The sequence below is a fragment of the Podarcis pityusensis genome (assembly GCF_964106645.2).
Source record: "Podarcis pityusensis genome assembly, chromosome: 9".
NCBI lineage: Eukaryota > Metazoa > Chordata > Lepidosauria > Squamata > Lacertidae > Podarcis > Podarcis pityusensis.
The window spans coordinates 27,860,557-27,880,097 of NC_138034.1; the positions used below are offsets into that span (position 1 = coordinate 27,860,557).

A 19,541-nucleotide genomic window follows, 5' to 3' on the forward strand; every position below is an offset into this window, starting at 1 on the left:
AAAGACCTTAAAAACAAGATGAGCAGTAAGAGTAAAATTCAGGAATAATAATCTGGTAGAAGTAAAAGAGGATTTCAACCCTGAAATATTACAGACAGCTGAGAACAGAAGCCAAAGTACACAGTGTACCCTTTACATGACATAATTAATAATAATTATAAAGGCAGTTGTTTCAGGGAGACATAGCACAATAGGAAGATGCGTCAGAATGTGGAATAGATTAACTAGCTGCCCTAAAATAACAGAATACAAGTTCTTCATTGCTATTGTATTTCACAGTCACACTATTAAAAAGCAAGGGTGTTTTGGGAAACATGGCCATTGTGAACATTATAAATTTACTACCTAAAGAGTGTACCAGATATATACCGAATAAGAGCTGCAGAGCTGACAGAACAAAATGCAGGTACTCTGTGACAACTCTTTCCACCCCAATAGTAAGGGTCAGGCTGAAAAGTTTGTCCATTCCCAACCTCACTCATCTACAGCTATATATTGATTTGTTCATGATAATCATGCACTGATTAATACAGGTGAATACAAGGGGTTATAGTACGGTTTGAGAAAGCTCTAAATCTCAAAGACTTAAGAGGGCTTCAGGTGGTTTCATCCCAGGAGTGGTCACATTCAAAACAGAGAGTGCTTCTGAATAATTAAGGCCAACTGGGGAGAAAAGTCAACCACAGGAGCAGCCTTTCGGAGCCAAATGGAGTTTCTGTAACCTGAAAGATTTAGTAATCCACAGCCTTGTTGTTCCTTACATAAGCAAACAATGTGGTGGAAACATCCAATGATCCTGGTGCATAGCAACCAAATGTTTGGAGATCTATGCCTTACTTCCACACTATTTCTTTACTGCAACAAACTGAGGGACACATACCACCACTGGAAACAAAATGGGACAGGGAAAAACAGAAGGGTAGCTCTCTCTAAAATGTTTTTGTGTACCCAATATCCCTTTCTCTTGCACCTGTGATTTTCTTTACACAGAGACACGGTAGGTGGTTTTTATTTCAACGTGGAAAGGTGTGCCAGTGGTTTGTCATTTTAACTTATATTGAGAGCCTTGTTATCTGCAGCTTCCTGCTAGTAATATTTAGCACAATTCATGTCAGTTGTATCCCTTGATTAAGAGTATGACAAGAATGAGAAACACATCAACCTGCAGAACCGACAGAAAATCTTTGTTCTTCTAAACAAAGATATGAATTTTATAACATTTAAACTGCTGTCATTCCACAGGGGACAATGTCAAAGTCGGAACCAAGTTACGAATTACACATTAGCAGCAGGTTGCCTTTTCAGCCCTTCCCTTCATGTTTCCCTCTGAACCCACACTCTGAGTTTTGGCTTTGGAAGCAAGCCAGAAAAACAGAGCTAACTTAAACAATAAAATCTCGATGATCTACTGAACTGTAACTGAGATTTGCGACCTGCTTTGAGGCGAATCAAATCCAGCAACAAAACTCCTTACACACGGCTATCAGCAAGTGCCTGGCAGAATGTCAACACAGTGGTACTAAATATTCTAAATGACTCATGCTGGGAACCATTGGACATCATGTGCTGCCATGAAATAATTATAAGAAGTAGATGGATTCATCTCAATGTACTTTTGTCACATGAAAGAAATATGCCTACTAGCCTGATATGTGTCTTGACCACAGAAAATCCTTATGTGGTACAATAGATATTGTAAATCCTTTCATACAAAAATAAGGAACATTGAGAGATTTGATAAAGCAATGGTTCCCATTCAGAAGTATTTGAATACATGAATGAAACATTTTGGGGGGATGATTACTGCCATGCTCTTCTCATTATATCATTTTACTAGGAATTCTCCTTCTCAGTTTTTTATTGGAGATCACAGTATTCTATTCATTCCTATCTTCCTGAAACTCACTAGCGTAGCCTGACACACCTTTAGGAAACATTGCTTTTAATGACATTTAGAAAGAAATGCCACAGTGTGCTGCACTTTTTCATGCAAGACATTTCCACCCTTGGTACTGTGATGGCTTGCCCTGCTCATACATGATTGACTTGGGGCAGTAATGAGCAGTCTGAGCTGAGGCAAAAGTGGAGATGCAGTGGGAGGAGGAACAAAGTGAAGGTATTTGTGCAGATCTCTCATTATTGCTCAGACTGGTGAGCAAACTGGACCTAAAAGTACTTTAAAAGAGCAGGAAGTAGTCCTTTCCTTGCTAAGATGGCGGCGGCCGGAACTCTTTACACCTACCCCGAGAACTGGCAGGCATTCAAAGCCCTCATAGCTGCCCAGTACAGTGGCGCCAAGATCAAGGTCCTCTCCACCCCACCACAATTCCACTTTGGGCAGACCAACAAGACCCTGGAGTTCCTGAAGAAATTCCCAGCTGGGAAGGTTCCAGCCTTTGAAGGGGATGATGGATTCTGCATGTTTGAGAGCAATGCCATTGCCCACTACGTCAGTAATGAGAAGCTGCGAGGACCCACCAAGGAGGCAGCTGCCCAGGTCATCCAGTTTGTGAGCGTTGCGGACAGCGACATTGTCCCTCCTGCCAGCACGTGGGGTCTTCCCCATGCTGGGCATCATGCATTACAACAAACAGGCTACAGAGTATGCCAAGGAGGAAGTGAAGCGGATTCTGGCCCTCCTTGATGCCCATTTGAAGACCAGGATGTTCCTGGTGGGGGAATGCATCACACTGGCTGACATCACGATTGTCTGCACACTTATCTGGCTTTATAAGCAGGTTTTGGAGCCATCCTTCCACCAGCCGTACGAAAACGTCAACTGCTGGTTTGTGACCTGCATAAACCAGCCTCAGTTCAAGGCTGTCTTGGGAAAGGTGAAGCTGTGCGAGAAGATGGCACAGCTTGATGCCAAGAAGTTTGCTGAGAACCAGCCCAAGAAGGAGGTGCCCAAGAAGGAGAAGCAGCCCAAGGAGGACAAGAAGTCGGAGAAGAAAGAGGAAAAGAAGCCCGAGCCCAAGGAGGAGATGGACGAGTGCGATGATGCCTTGGCCTCCAAGTCCAAATCCAAAGACCCCTTTGCTCACCTCTCCAAAAGCCCCTTCATCATGGAAGAGTTCAAAAGGAAGTACTCAAATGAGGGCACCCTGATGGTGGCAATATCCCACTTCTGGGAGCATTTCGACAAGGAGGGTTGGTCCATCTGGTATGCAGAGTATCGCTTCCCCGAGGAGCTCATTCAGACCTTCATGAGCTGCAACCTCATCACAGGCATTTTCCAGTGCCTAGACAAGGTGTGCAAGAACGCCTTTGCTTCCGTCATCATCTTTGGCACCAACAATGCCAGCTGCATCTCTGGCATTTGGGTTTTCGGGGGCAGGAGCTAACCTTTCTGCTGAGCCCCGACTGGCAGGTGGATTACGAATCCTACACTTGGTGGAAGCTGGACCTGGAGAGCAAGGAGTGTAAGACGATGGTGAAGGAGTATTTCCTGTGGGAGGGTGAGTTCAAGCATGTTGGCAAAGCCTTCAACCAGGGAAAGATCTTCAGGTGATGCGGCCAGAGAGCTGGCGAGGGAGGCGGGACTGTTCCCAAAACCATGGACCTAAGAAGGGCGTTGTAGTCTCCAAAGGAGCGGTGAGAGCTCCTGCCACCATTAGAAACAACTCAGCAGGGAGAGATGTCATGACATTCAAAGATGTGAATTTAAAAACCTGAGTGTCCAAGTAAAAAAAAAAAAAAAGAGCAGGAAGTATCTTCTGACTTGCTGTGGCCTATCAAGGTCACTTCCACAAAGGTGGTGAGATTTGTCCCCTGCATTTCTGTCCTTGGTCTGAACTAGACAGCTCAGTCCCTCCTATATATTCCTATGGGAAAATCCTGGCAACTAGCCTTGGGCATAAATTTACATCTTTGCCCTGCTCTTTTGAAACTTGAGAGGTATATTTCAGAACCCACCCTATTCTTGTGATTGTAAATTGCTTTGAACAGTTTTTAATATTCTATTTTGAAACTGCTGTTACGTGCCCTGTGACCTTACAGGGAAGGTGGGTAAGAGATTGAATTAATAATTATAATGATAATAATATTGCTTTATGATGTCTGAGATGTTAAAGCTGATTCACATAACTAATTGGGTGCTTGAAGAGTTGCCATGTTGCACTTAATATCCATCTGATAATCAAATATAAAGAGCTCTCGCTGTAATACAATGAATGGTAACTAAGTCATAGAGTAGGTTCATTTATTTCAATGGGTCTACTCTGAGTATAACGAACATTGGTTACTGTTGAATCACTGTCCATGTATCTGGGGGGAAATGCTGAAAATCTAAAATACAACAAACATATCCTATTTCTGAATAAGACACTAATGGCTTCTATAGACTTGACAGCAACATACACAGAGAATGAGAGAAAATATAGTTAGCTGGCTTGTGTACAGGTGAAAATTATGCTGCATGTTACATGTGAAAATGTCTTATGGACAACAATTCTGGGATAAACAAAGACAGCTCCTGAATTTATCAGTACTGAAACTACTTTGTATATGATTCTTTGGCAATCAAGAGCACCCACATGGTGGCTGGAAATCATTAATCAGGCAACCGAAGCTCAGTGTTTTGTGCTTGTCAGACAACAACCGTTGCTGACTCTAATGAACAAAGAAAGAGGATGCTCACTTTAAAATAAGGATGCACCTGTATGTGATAACTTCAGCTTCAGCATTTTGCTGTCCCAGACTCCCCAATTATCCTTTCCATTTGTCACACATTCCTCACCTATCCTACTTTTATATTGTAACTTAATTTGTTTTAGTTGTGCAGACATTCTAACTCCTGATTAGAAAAAGAAAGGCAAAATAATAACTCTGTGGAACAATATTGCCTTACTTGCATGATTAAGAAAAAAATAGATTTTATATAGTTAACTCTATAGAGTCCAGTTCAGTGTCAAGTCTGAGTGCTCTTTCCTCATCCTTCCACTCCTCCCATTACTTGTCATATCCAGTGCAAAGTTCCCAGCTTGAATTAAGCCACAGTTCCCTGTTGTGACTGCTTCTCCCATTGCCACATGTCGAACTTCACCTGACAACAGGGCTAGCTCTACAATGAGACAAAGGAGTAGCAAATTGGTGCCCTCCTTAAGCCCAGATCTCATTATCACTGCTGGGAAAGTAAACTAGGAAAAAGGAGATCACTGTGGGAAGGCTATCCCTTCCGGGAAGAGTTGAAGTTAGTGAACCTGTTGCTAGTAAGGAACTCTGTACCTGGGCCTCTAGAAACAATGCTTGTCTCAGAAGTATTTCCAAGCTATGAAGATGCTCTTTCAAGAGGAGCACAACCATCATCCACCTGTGCCATGCCCTTTTCAGTATGCAATGTTCTAGGATAAGATTCATGGATTGCACACCTCACAAGTCATCTCTGCAAATTCAGAATGAATACGGGTGTTACTTGGGCCAGGACTCTTTTCTATATAACATTCATATTAACCTCAAAAAGAAAAAAACCAACCCTGCTTTACACAGACATTAAGAAATACAGAACTATGGAAATATAAAAATAGGGGAAAGACTAAGAAATTGAAGGAAGGTCACGTGTGTGCTTTAAACAAGGAACAAAGTGTTAGATTCCAAGCATAACAAGCCAGTTGCAAACACATCTCTCATCATAGGCTACTATCCAGTGAGACTTAACATTTTCCAATTTCTAACTTCAACACTTTCATTAAGCTAGTGCCAAATACCAGAGAAAGTTGGTGCCCCTCCCTTTTCACCCAGACATAGCAATGGGAACCGTGGAGTCCAGTTTGAGAGGGCTGGCAGGAAGTACAGTGAGCAGAAAAATGGTTAGTGCAAAGGGTAGATACCCTGCAGCTGTGTACCTCACCTCTATACATGCTTTTGCTTGTCTGTCCCATGGCAACTCATTTGTCTGAGTGTGGCATGAAAAAAACTGTTGACAACTGTTGTGAAATGGCCTATCCAAGGCACAGATCAGGGTACAGAGCACAAAGGAAGCAAATTACCACTCAGTAGGCAGGTTCCCGCACATAACCTGGCTGCTGGCCAAGTCTCCTTTTATTAGTATAAGGGTCAGGTTTATTTCAGATGTACAGTGAGGCATCTAGTAGGGGAAAAAAATAGCCTTTAAGATGTGGGCTGCTGGCTCAAGCCGAAAGGGATACAATGCAGGTGCCATAAACTCATAAACTTTTTTATTTTGGACAATGACAATACAGATAGGAATAAGAAGAATAAGGGATACTGGTACAAATGTTAAGGAAGTACATTAATGAATACTTAAATAATATACATCAATATAAATCTACAAGGAAATTATTTCACAAATTATAAGGAAAAGCCTTGGAAATCTCAGAATCAAGTAGTGGGGAAGCATGGTGTACTGACTAGAATGTTAGACTAAGATTAGAAAGACCTATATAGTGGTACCTCCGGTAACAAACTTAATTGTTCCGGAGGTTCTTTCTTAACCTGAAACCGTTCTTAACATGAGGCGCGCTTTCACTAATGGGGCCTCCCACTACCACCGCGCCACCGGTGCGTGACTTCCGCTCACATCCTGGAGCAAGGTTTGCTACCAGAAGCATCTACGTCCGGGTTAGTGGAGCTCGTTGCCCAAACCGTTCGTAAGGAGGACGGTATGTAACCCGAGGTTCCACTGTATTGGAATTTCCACTCAGCCAGGAAGCTCACTAGAGGACCTTAGACAAGTCTATCTGAACATGCTACCTCATAGAGTTGTTGTGAATATGAAAAAGAGGTAACTATATATATGCCAACTTGATCACTTCAGAAGAAGGAAAGAAGGAAGACACTCAAAGACTAATAAATGTATCATTTTCAAGTAGTAAATAAATAATAAGGATCAATTGGTTTGGTACTGTTCTTCATCTACACACAAATGACCTAGATGAAGTAGATTCACAAAATTTGCAAATGATACAAAGCTGAAAGTAATTACTAACAACTTTGAAAATAGCCTAAAAATCCAACAAGATCCTGACAGATTTGAAAACTGAGTTGGGAACTTCAAATGTAAGAAGGACAAATGTCCAACCTACATTTACATTTAGAAGTACAGCTTCAAACAGGTGGAAAAGCAGTATAAAATATTTATATAAATAAGCAGAATCTAACAAGACGTAAAGAGGGACTTAATGCACGACTTGTTCTATTTCATTCAGAAGCCATAAGAAAATACAACTTGGAGAACTGCCCAGGACTAAGGTATTAAATCACTCTGAATTAAGACAAGTATTTAACTATATCCATTGGAATGATTAAAAGAAGAAGAAACTGCTTTGAAGAATGAATTTCTTTCAAGTCAGTATTGGGACTGTTTTGTAATGTATTCTCCTTAAATAATTTAAAGATTATTGTCACTTAATGGCAGGGGAGATCCCTCTTATGGGCAAAGTGGGGCATAACCCTGCCAGGTTACAGACCCCCCACTATCCAAATCTCCAAAGCCAAGGTGTGATGGGACGATGAGCTGCTTGTGCGTAAAATCCAAGTCCCTCAGAGTTTGGTCATGTTTCCAAACCTCTGTCTGTAACGGAGCCCCTTAAACATGGCTCTGTCAGTCGCTTGCAGATTCCGACAGTGGTTGCTTTCGGAATCGCTTCCAACATAAAAGCTCCTTAACGGAAACACGTCTTCTGGACTCTCTGCGTGACAGTTTCCGGCGAGGTGTGGGTGTCCCTACAGGAGGTCCTGAAACCTCCCCACTGTTTTCGCTGGAAGTGTCTCGGAGCCATCCCTCCTGCTCACTTTCCCTCAGCTCAGCTCTTCTCCCCCTACTGGTTCCCTCTTCAGCTGCTGAGTCTCTCCCAACCTGTGTGAGCCCTTCCACCTCCCTTCCTTCCGATGGCAGTTCCCTGACATCCACCTCCCCTCCAGGGCCCCCTTCACCCCCTCCCGCCCCCTCCTCTATGGGCGGTGAGGAGGCAAAACCCCGGAAGGAACTTCCTTCACCTTCCGATGTCTCGAACACTTCTCTCCACCTGTTGCGGTTCCTGGTCTCGAAGTACTCCTCCTCCTCAGAGTCCATCTCCCCTTCCCCTTCCGAATCCGTGAATCCTTCCAACTCCTCCTCCTCATCGGTGGTCCCAAAGTATTCCCTCCGGAACCTCTCCACAGGCTGAGGTTTCCTTGGGAACCTTTGATGGAACGTTTCTATCAATACCTCGTCATTGATATCTTCTGCCATTACCCAAGTGTTTTCTGACTCCGGTTCTCCTTCCCACTCTACCAAATACTCCACCTGATCCCCCTTCCACCTGGCGTCGAGGATTTCTGCCACATGGCTGCTGCATTCCCTTTCTTCTATGATCGGTCCCCGAGTGGACATCCCTTCTCGTCCCCCCTCATACGGTGACAGTAACGACCTGTGAAATACTGGGTGCAGTTTCATGTGGTTGGGTAACCGGAGCCTGAAAGCCACTGGGTTGACTTGTTGAATGACCTCAAAGGGACCCAACCTCCTGGGTCTTAATTTCTTACAACCTCCTTTGAACGGCAACCCTTGGGTTGACAGCCACACCCGATCTCCCACCCTTATGGTTTCACCTTCCCTTCGGTTCTTGTCTGCCTGCCTCTTGTATTCTTCCTTCGCCCTTTCTAAGTTGAGTTGGAGCTGACGATGGATTGCTTCCATTTCTTCTACAAAATGCTCGGCTGCCGGGACGCTCCATCTCTCCCCTCCTCCCCCTGGGAATGCCCTGGGATGACACCCATAATTAGCCAAGAAGGGGCTCATCCCTGTGGACACATTCTCGGCATTGTTGTAGGCAAATTCCGCCAGCGCCAACCTCTCTACCCAGTCATTCTCTCTGTCATTGACATAACACCTCAGGTATTGCTGGAGGACACCGTTTGCTCTTTCCGCCTGCCCGTTGGTTTCAGGGTGCCGGGCAGTCGAAAAGTTGACCTCCACCTGCAGTAAGCTCATGAGCTTCCTCCAGAACCTGGAAGTAAATTGTTTTCCCCTGTCTGAGACCACCCTCAATGGCACCCCGTGCAACCTAAAAATGTGTTCTACAAATAACTTCGCTGTCTCTTCCGCCGTGACTGCATGCGAACAGGCTACAAAGTGGCACATCTTTGTTAGTAGGTCTACCACCACCATGATGGCTGTTTTCCCCTTGGACTTTGGCAGATCAGTCATAAAATCTATCGACACTGCCTCCCAAGGTCGTTCTGGGGTTGGTAAGGGTTCTAATAGCCCCGCCGGCGCCCGCCTCTCCCCTTTGGCTCGCTGGCATTGCTCACACCCTCTTACATACTCCCGTACATCTTCCCTCACCTTAGGCCACCAAAATTCCCTGGTGACCAACCACATGGTTTTGTGTTGCCCAAAATGCCCTGCCGTGGGGCTGTCGTGCAACTGCTTGAGTACCCTCCCCCTTAAGTCTCCTTCGGGGATATACAGTGCCCCTTTGTAATACAACACTCCATTTCTTTCCTCAAAACCCCCTGGTTCCTCTCCCTCACCCCTAAGACCTCTGAGCTTATTCTGGGCATATTCATCATTCTCTGTTTCCTCTACCAGTTCTCTTTGCCCCACCAATGCCGCCCCACACACCCAGCGGTCCTCTGGGATGACATGTCTCTCTTCGGGTCCCCCCTCCCCTTCCAAATATTCAGGTTTGCGTGAGAGAGCGTCCGGCCTAACATTTTCTGGACCTGGCACATAACAAATTTCAAAGTGAAATTTGGAGAACTCCTGGGCCCATCGCACTTGCCGTTGGTTGAGCACTCGTGCCGTTCTCCAATACTCTAAGTTCTTGTGGTCCGTGCACACTTGCACCTTATGTTGTGCCCCAATTAATAAATGCCTCCATCTCCTGAACGCTTCATGAATGGCAAGTAGTTCTCGGTCATACACCGTGTAGTTCCTCTCAGATTTGTTCAGCTTTCGCGAAAAAAAGGCACACGGTCTCCACTCTGACTCCTCCTTCCCAGGCTGCAGAAGCACCGCCCCCACAGCCCGGTCTGATGCGTCCGTCTCCACTCGCATCGGTTTTTGTAAATCCACATGCAGGAGCTGTTCTTCCGAAGCGAACGCCCTTTTCAGTTCCTCAAAAGCTCGCTCCGCCTCCGCCGTCCAAACGAATTTCCTCTTACTGCTGAGACAGTCTGTAATGGGAGCCGTCAAGTGGGCAAAATTTCTGATGAACTTCTGATAGAAGTTTCCAAATCCAAGGAATCTTTGCACATCCTTCCTTGTTTTCGGTGTTTTCCATTCCAGTACCGCTTGGACCTTGCCAGGATCCATGGCCAATCCCTTGTCCGACAAGCGGTACCCCAGGAATTCCACCTCCTTGGCATGAAACTGACACTTCTCTAGCTTCACCCACAGCTGATTGGCTTGCAGTCTGCCCAACACTTCCCTGACGTCTTTTACATGCTGCTCCTCAGTCTCTGAATATACTAACACGTCATCTAAGAAGGCCACACAATTCTTGTAAAGCAAAGGCCCCAGGACGTGGTTCATAAACGATTGAAAGCACGCGGAGCCTCCTTGTAGGCCGAAGGGCATAACTAAATATTCAAATGCCCCCAAAGGGGTGAACATGGTGGTTTTCCATTCATCCCCCTTCCTTATTCGTATCAGGTTGTACGCCCCCCTCAGGTCCAGTTTAGTAAAAATCTTTCCCTCCCTGACCCTTGTCAAAATGTCATCAATTCTGGGCATCGGGAAAGTCACTGGTTCTGACACTGCATTTAAGGACCTGAAGTCCACTACAAGCCTGGGTTTGTCCGTGTTTTTTTTGTCCACAAAAAACACTGGGCTGCCCCCCACCGCCTTGGACTCTCTGATGAACCCTCTCTTCAGGTTCTTGTCAATGAACTCTCTTAGCTCCTGCATCTCTCTGTCTGACATGGCGTACAGCTTGCCTACAGGGAGCTGTGCCCCAGGGAGTAAATTGATTTGACAGTCAAAGGGCCTATGTGGGGGTAGTTTGTCTGCCTCCCTCTCGCTGAAGACGTTGCTCAGGTCGGCGTATTGTTGGGGAACCTTCCCCTTCTCCGTTACTTCCGTCCCTGCTAGAGTGGCTCTGGCCCCTCCTTGAGCCTCCCGCTCTTTGCAGTGTTCTAGACAATGTGCTGACCCAAAGGAGACCACTCTCTGATGCCAGCCCACTAGCGGATCATGTAACGCTAGCCAGCTCATCCCCAAAATAATGGGAGCTCCTCCCAAGGTAGCCACATTAAACGCTATTAGCTCAGTGTGTCTTGCTACCCTCATTATCATTGGGACGGTCTGCTGGCTGACTTCTCCTCCCAGCAGCTCCCTTCCATCGATCGTGGTCACCTGCAAAGGGTTACTTAAAGGGATAGTCTGTATCTGGTGCTCAGCAGCAAACTCCTTACTCATGAAATTGCAGGAGCTGCCTGAGTCCAATAGCGCCTTTATCTTTAGTGGGTGTCCGTTAGGCAGCTCTAGTAACACCTCTATCACTAGGGCGGGTTTAGGAGGTTCCGGCGTGGGCACTTTCACTGCTCTTTGGCCTGGCTGCTGTGCCCCGACGGTGGCAGCCAGGCGTTGGCTTTTACTTGCTCCGGTACCTTTTCCTCCCTCTCCCCAACAGCTCCCGCCATTCCTTGCCATTCCTTTCTTTGGGGGCAGACTCTGGCAAAATGACCTGGCTGTTGGCAGAGATAACATTTCTTGGCGCCCTTTCCCTCCTTCTTCCGCTCTTCACTGGGCTTTGAAACTGCGCGCGCGCGCGCTGTTCCAATTTCCATCGGCTCTCCCAGCGGGAACTGTGGCTCTGGAATCTCTGGAATGCGAAGCTCCCTCCAACGTTCCCCCTTCCCTTCCCGCCTCTCCAAGGCTCTCGCCTCTTGGCGCGCTCCTATGGTCAGCGCTGATTTGGTCAGCTGGTCCATAGACTCCGCCCTGGGCGCCCGGGAAAGTTCGTCTTTCACAGCCGAAGAAAGCCCTTCTTCAAAGAGCATTTGAATGGGTTCCGCCGATAGATCCCACCCCAATTTATGGATCAACATGGTAAACTCAGTCCAGTACTCACGCACAGATCGGCTCCCCTGTTTGCACGCCATTAACTGTCTGCGTACCACTCCCTGCTCAATATCGCTGGAAAACATCAAATCCATTGCACGAAAAAACTTCCTCGTATCCTTCAGGATGTCATTGTTTGTTGCCATCAGGGGCCTCACCCAGTCTTTCGCCCCCTTTTCGAGGTGCCCAATCACAAAAGCCACCCGCGATTCCTCGTCGGGAAAGTCATCAAACTGCAGATTAAGGGCATATTGCATCTCTGTCCTAAAGGCATGATAGTCCTTGGCCTCCCCCCTAAACTTCTGCACCAATCCTGGCAACTTTCTGGCGAGCGGGGTGGTTTTCCCCTTCTCTGCATCTTGAGCCCTCCTCTCCTCGAGCCTCGCCGTCTGCAGCGCTAGCTGGACCTCCAACGCCCTGTACCTTTCCTCCAGGCTTGGACCCGCTCCAGCTCCTGCTTCTCCGGTTCCGGCTGGGTTGCTCATGATGCCTTCTCCTGCACAAACAGCTCACAGAGACTGTCGGAATGCTGTGATGGGACGATGAGCTGCTTGTGCGTAAAATCCAAGTCCCTCAGAGTTTGGTCATGTTTCCAAACCTCTGTCTGTAACGGAGCCCCTTAAACATGGCTCTGTCAGTCGCTTGCAGATTCCGACAGTGGTTGCTTTCGGAATCGCTTCCAACATAAAAGCTCCTTAACGGAAACACGTCTTCTGGACTCTCTGCGTGACAGTTTCCGGCGAGGAGTGGGTGTCCCTACAGGAGGTCCTGAAACCTCCCCACTGTTTTCGCTGGAAGTGTCTCGGAGCCATCCCTCCTGCTCACTTTCCCTCAGCTCAGCTCTTCTCCCCCTACTGGTTCCCTCTTCAGCTGCTGAGTCTCTCCCAACCTGTGTGAGCCCTTCCACCTCCCTTCCTTCCGATGGCAGTTCCCTGACACAAGGTTAGTCTTTTTCTCCAGCCTCTTTCTCTCCCAGAACGTAAAACAGGGAAAGCCCTTTGTTTTTATTGTAAAACTATGCAAAAGTCTCCTCTTACCTGTTAACTATGGATCTAAGGTAGGACCTGGCCCAATGGTTTCAATTTACACAAAAGGAGATTCCAACTAAATATCAGAAAGAACTTTCTGACGGCAAGAGCTGTTTGGCAATGGAATGAACTCCCCTGGAAGGTGGTGGACTTTCCTTCATTGGAGGGTTTTAAACAGATGTGGGATAGTCATCTGTCATGGATACTTTAGGTGAGATTCTTGCATTGCAAAAGGTTGGACTAGATGATCATTGGGACCCTTCCAACTCTACAATTTAATAAATCTGTCATCACCCAAAGTGAAGAACTGACCCAGGAATGTATAGGCAATGAAGCAAGTTGCAATGGATACTCCCAGAATCCTAGCAGAGTTCCTACCAGTGACCAGGGCTCAGATTACTGGCTCCAGAATTCCTAACTGGAAACTGATGATAAACTTACTATTTTTCCAACAGATTCTAGGGTTGATTGCCCCAGTCCTTTGCAGAAAAAGACACTCCAGCAGACTCTGGGAGAACCTGTCTCCACTACAGTGGTACTTTGGTTCTCGAATGGCTTAGTTGTCTAACAAATCGGTTCCTGAATGCTGCAAACCCAGAAGTAAGTGTTCCAGTTTGCGAACGTTTTTTGGAAGCCAAACGTCCAACGCGGCATCTGATTGAGTGCAGGAAGCTCCTGCAGCCAGCCAATCGGAAGCTGCACCTTGATTTTCAAATGGTTTCAGGAGCCGAATGGACTCCCAGAATGGATTAAGTTTGAGAACCAAGGTACCACTGTACTGCCATATCCCCAAGTGAATCACAACTTGGATTTGTGGGGTTTTTTATCTGCTGACAACAGAAGCAGATGCTTTGTTTCAACCCCTTTCGCAAAAATTTAAAATGCTTTTGCAGGTATTCAGAGTGCAATCCTGCATATATCGTGGAACAATCCTCATGAAATTCAATGGGGTTTATTTCTGAGTAATGTATTTCTGAGTTTTTTTGGCATGAACCTACAATTGTGACAGCGAGGGTCCCTTCTGAACCAAGGTAAGATACTTAAATGCTAAGTGTTAACAAAATTGCAGTGTTTATGATTCCACTGTGTCTTTGCAGAGGAGGATAGGGACAGAACCGGAACATGCAGGGCCACATCTGTTTCTCCCAGCAGAGTAGCAACTGTAGCAGCAGAAACCCCTTTGGAACAAGGGAAATACACTTTAGGTGCTAAATACTTCTACAACTGTATCCCTTAAGTACCCACTGTTCCTTTTTCAAGGGAAAAGGATGGAGACCTCCTTGCAGCCACACCAAGTCTAGGGTCCACCAGCCTCTACTGCTTAATGAAAGACAATGGATCTGGAATCAAAGGTTTCATTGATATTGTTAGGCTCTCTAAGTTATGACTACTCTATTTGTTGTTGTTCATTTTATTTTATTTCACGAACATTTGATGAGCTTTAACTGGACTATTTCAACAAAGTATGCAAAGAGAAAAAGAACAAATAAAAAGTTGCCTTTTATTCTAAAGAAAAAAGAAAATGTAGATGAAAGATACATAACCAATGCAATTATTTTGCTTAGAAACCCAAACCATACCTCTGTAGTAAGTGTAGATTTCCCCAAGGTGTTAATATCTCTTATTGTTTCATTCTGTTTGTTAATTGTTCTTTTAGGAGCCATTAAATTGTAGTTGTTAAGAGTACCAACTGTTCATTAACCAAAGAAACGACTCTGGACTTCTTCCTAGTTGAAAATATGTATAATGCTGCCAAGTCTGAATGTTTTCGCTAAAATCAATGCAACATAAATTTCTATATTATTTTCCGGCCAATTGTATTTTTAGAGGCTTACAGCACAGTGGATCACAGAAACTGCATTTCCAGAACTTTGTGTGAAACATGAGTTTTCATCAAATCTATACCCTGCACCTTCATTCTTACTGAACTTTGCATAGTGCTGTATTCTGTTTCCACTGGCTTATTAGCACTACATGTGCTGCAGCTAGCACATAGACATTCATGAATAGCTCAATCTTAAGGCACAGGATCCAGATAAACAAATAAAAGCTTTCCTGTAGCTCCATTGTTCCTTGCCTTCAGTACCTTCACAGAGTACTGTTTCTTAAATTTACCCCTGTTTGGATGAACTTGTGTACTGCCCACCATGTTCCACCCAAGAGCATTAATTTCATGCAACATCTAAACACTCTTCCTAATATTTCATGACACAAGACTCTAATTCACTGAAGCTAGCTTCCTGTTAGTGTTTCCAACATACACATCAAGCCTTCTGAAGAATGGTTGAGGGAGTTGAGTATGTTTAGCCTGGAAAAGAGAAGACCAATAGGAGATATGATAGCCATCTTCAAATATCTAAAGGTCTGTCACATGGAAGATGGAGCAAGCTTGTTTTCTCCTATTTCAGAGTGTAGGCTTCAGGTTACAAGAAAAGGGACTCTGACTAAACATCAGGAAGAACTTATTGATGGTAAGAGCTGTTTGACAGAAGAATGAGCTACCTCGGAAGGTGGTGGACTCTCCTTCACTGAAGGTTTTTTAAAGCAGAGGTTGGATGGTCATCTGTCCTGGATGATTTAGTTGAGATTCCTGCATTGCACCTTGGCGTCCCTTCCAACCCCACAATTCTGATTCTATTACACCCTTTTTGTTTGTCTGCAGATGCAGCAAAACTCCAACCAAGCAGACTCTGCCACTGATAGAAATATAACATTGGATCTTTATCCACAGCTTTCTGTGTCAAACCACAACTTTTTCAAGACTGATATATAAGGTAGCTGTTCTGAAATCACAATAATCCATTTTGATTTTTCTCATACTCACTGTTAAAACGATTTACTAATAAAATGGTTATTTACTGAAGTGTGCCTTGGCATCTTTTAAGTGGTAAGAACATTGATATGTGAATTTGAACAGTTTGGTATCAATGGGTAACTAACATTTTATGGTTCTTTACAGGAATGTAACTCAATGAACTATCTATATTTTTCATAGCCTAATTTGAAAGAACTTGCAAAAAGGGACTGTGCAATCATTACACAGTAATAGTTGTAATTCCTCTTCTCTAAACAATATATACCAACATTATGACAAATCTTTTATTTTCTCTTTTAAGGACATGTCAGAATCAATAGGGTTTCTTTGGGGAGGGGGTGGATTTACAAGCTCAGCGTAAACTTGACAGAGCAAGTTCAACATTATTAACCCACAAACCATTGCCTATTTCCTGAAGATAGCTCTGAAAACAGAAAGCTGAACAATTTATCCCCTCCCCTATTACCTGTGGTGAATGAGCACCCGAATCCTTCACTGTGTTGTACAAGTCAAACTTTTGCTGTCCACAATACATACTCCATGTAGAAAGTACATAGCTTTAATCAAAATGGCACCTGGTGTTCATGGTGAATTATTCAGAAAATTAATTTGTCATGAGACTTGTTCACCATGAAGTGGAAGATCATAGGGAGAGCAGTTATGTGGAGCAGTCCCGATTATTGCAGCATAATTAATAGGTTTTTTTTGTCTCTCCCCCCCCCCCCAAGCTTCACCAAACCTCCTGTTTGCCATATCTGAAGATTTTAATTCATTTCTAGAATGTCCTTTCAGTTTCTACACCTATGCATGGAAATTTTTTTTGATCAGATAGATAAAAGGAAAACAGGTATCAGTCTTTAAATCTTTTAAGCTATTGAAACAGAGCATGCATAGTTTTTACAGTTTTACAGTCAATTTGGCACCTCAGTTCTGAATCAGAGACTACCACAGCTCTGAGTCATGTCTGGGGATCATATAGCTGTGATCACTGTTGCAAATTAGCAATGTGACCAGAAAATATGTATTCTGAGGTCAAGGCTACTTCTTTTCATGTAGCTTTCACACTATTTCCTTCTCTGGCTTCTGTAACAAACTATCTGGAACAGATTAAGTAGGGACACCCACTAGTTTTGATCACTTGGCATCAAAACTTACAGCTGTTTCTCACATAAATTAATATTTATCTTCAAGGAATTCCCCTCTGATTAAAAACTGGCCTATTCTCATAAAGTTTTGAATAGGAAGGAATATTGCACTGTTTCCCCAATGGTTATGAAATGTGTATTTAACCCAGGTAATGTGTGTCAATCCAAACAAAAAGAGAGATCTACAGTTTGCAAATCATTCATACTGTAATAGAAAAAAGTAAGTAAAAACCACATTCTAAATTCCACTTGGCTTCACTTGTAAAGATACTTCACTGACGTCTGTTCCACTGAAGTGAAAGATGCTTGCATCTGCCAAGAACTTGGAGCAGTGGGCTGCCCCTTGCCAATATTATGCATCAAAAAAGTTCATTCTGACATGGTTGATTGCTATTTTAAAATAAATCAGTTCAGCTATTCAGTTACTAGCTAGTGATCTACTTTTGGGGGCCAAGAGCCCCAAAGCCTGGCATAATTGGGTCCATTCCAAGATTCTGACTAATCCTATTCAACTGCAACACATGAGTTAAGAGGTGTTCCCACTTCCCTGTACAGTGGTACCTCTACTTACGGACACAATCCATTCTGGGGTGTCACTTCTGCACGTGACGCAATAGAGCACTCCTGCGCATGCACGAAGAACGCTTCTGTGCGTGTGGTGAAACCTGGAAGTATACACTTACGGGTTTGCCGCATTCGCACGAAGAACGCTTCTGTGCGTGTGGTGAAACCTGGAAGTATACACTTACGGGTTTGCCGCATTCGCAATGGAAAATCCACAAAATGAACCTAATGCAACTAGAAGTATGACTGTACAACTATTGTTACTCAAGATACTTGCATGCTATTTAGAATGGCATGTTAATGGAGGAACAGTGGTAAGCTTCTCGATTAAATTACCATTATTTGTTAGAGCAGGCATAGGCAAACGCGACCCTCCAGATGTTTTGGGACTACAACTCATCCCTGAGAACTGGTCCTGTTAGCTAGGGATGATGGGAGTTGTAGTCCCAAAACATCTGGAGGGCCGAGTTTGCCTATGCCTGTGTTACAGAAATCAGAGTCATTCAATAGACTAGACCCTAAACAAGTGATGAACATAGCTTATGCTGGCCTCTACTAACAGGGTAGGGGAGCTTTACACCATGGGTTGACAAAGGCACCACAAAGTGAATACATGGCATAGAAGAAATCTGATATAAGATTGCTAGCTTTTGATCCACCTAAAAAAAAAAAAGGCATATAACTGATCTTTTGTTACAGGTAATCTGAGCTCAACACCATTTCCTAGGGAAAATCTACAGCAATAAGCAAAACAAATAAGCTAAAGGAATTAAGTTTGTGTCATGTATGTATGTATGTATGTATGTATAAAGAAAGAAAGAAAGAAAGAAAATATACATATAAAATACAAACCACATAAATCAGAACTTCCAACACTGCAATTGTGCTGAACCTGGACCAAAGAATACCGATGGTGGCCAGGTCATACCTACACCATACATTTATAGCACTCTTAAAACATTTGAACAGTCATGGAGAACTGGGAATTATAGTTTGTAAAGGGTCCTGGAAATTCTAGCTTTTTGAGGTCAGCACCCTTCACAAACTACAGTTTCCAGGATTCTTCAGTGGAAGTAATAACTCCTGAAAGTGGTGTAAGAGTGCTTCAGATACCATATGTGGTGCAAATAGTATTAGACTGGTGTAGCTATAACAGTAGCAAAAAGTCTGATTTAACATGCAGACCACATTAATCTAAGCATACGTATGAATAAAACAATTATATTATGACTATTACTATTTTCTAGTGTCTTAATTATATGTTGCTTCCTATATCAACAATATTTTACAAAACATAAGATTTTCTCAGTTTAAAACTGAAAATCAAATTGTGCAATTCTCTTTCTCAAAATTCTTCACAATAAAATCTAATTAGAGAACAAGTTGCCATTACAACTGTACTGTTAAAAAAGACACTGAAAGAACTTAGGCTGCAATTCCTATACCCACTTTCCTTGGAGTAGGTCAACATGTCCCCTCAGTGGGACATACTGAGTGCATATTTATAGGATTGTGAGGTCACTACTTCTTTTCAAAAAGAAACATTAGAGAATTACACAATGTTTCTGAAAGTTGGTGATTTTGACCCTGGAATTCCAAGGAAGATGGGGGCAAGTCTTGGCTGACTAACATAATATGACCACCAACATGTTACCTCTCAGAATCTGCAAGGCTTAATAACTTGGGACTTTTGGAATGCTCTGAATCAGTTAAAAATTCATGCTCTGAATGAGATGGAGTTTTGGTCACAAGACCCATGGGGTTACCATCATGCCCATGATAACAGGGTGTGAACACACAAGCTTATATTCTGTGACAACATGATCTGTGTGAACAGCACCATCTGGTGAGAGAACAATACTAATACACAAAATGAATTTTCATTAGTACTGTGATCATTTCCAAGTTTTGTACCAAATCAATGCAATAATAATACTGAGAACTTTAAATAAAGGAGCAGTTGAAAAATTGATAAAATATCC

General features: G+C 43.9%; 1 protein-coding gene and 1 pseudogene across 2 annotated transcripts in view; one reads left to right on the plus strand and one right to left on the minus strand.

The window, feature by feature from the left end:
- TENM3 (teneurin transmembrane protein 3) overlaps positions 1-19,541 on the minus strand; it is a 974,114-nt gene that overhangs the window by 657,272 nt on the left and 297,301 nt on the right. The window lies entirely within an intron of this gene.
- Positions 2,203-3,642, plus strand: LOC308485932 (elongation factor 1-gamma pseudogene; annotated as a pseudogene). The gene has a single exon. The product of its transcript is annotated as an elongation factor 1-gamma pseudogene (transcript).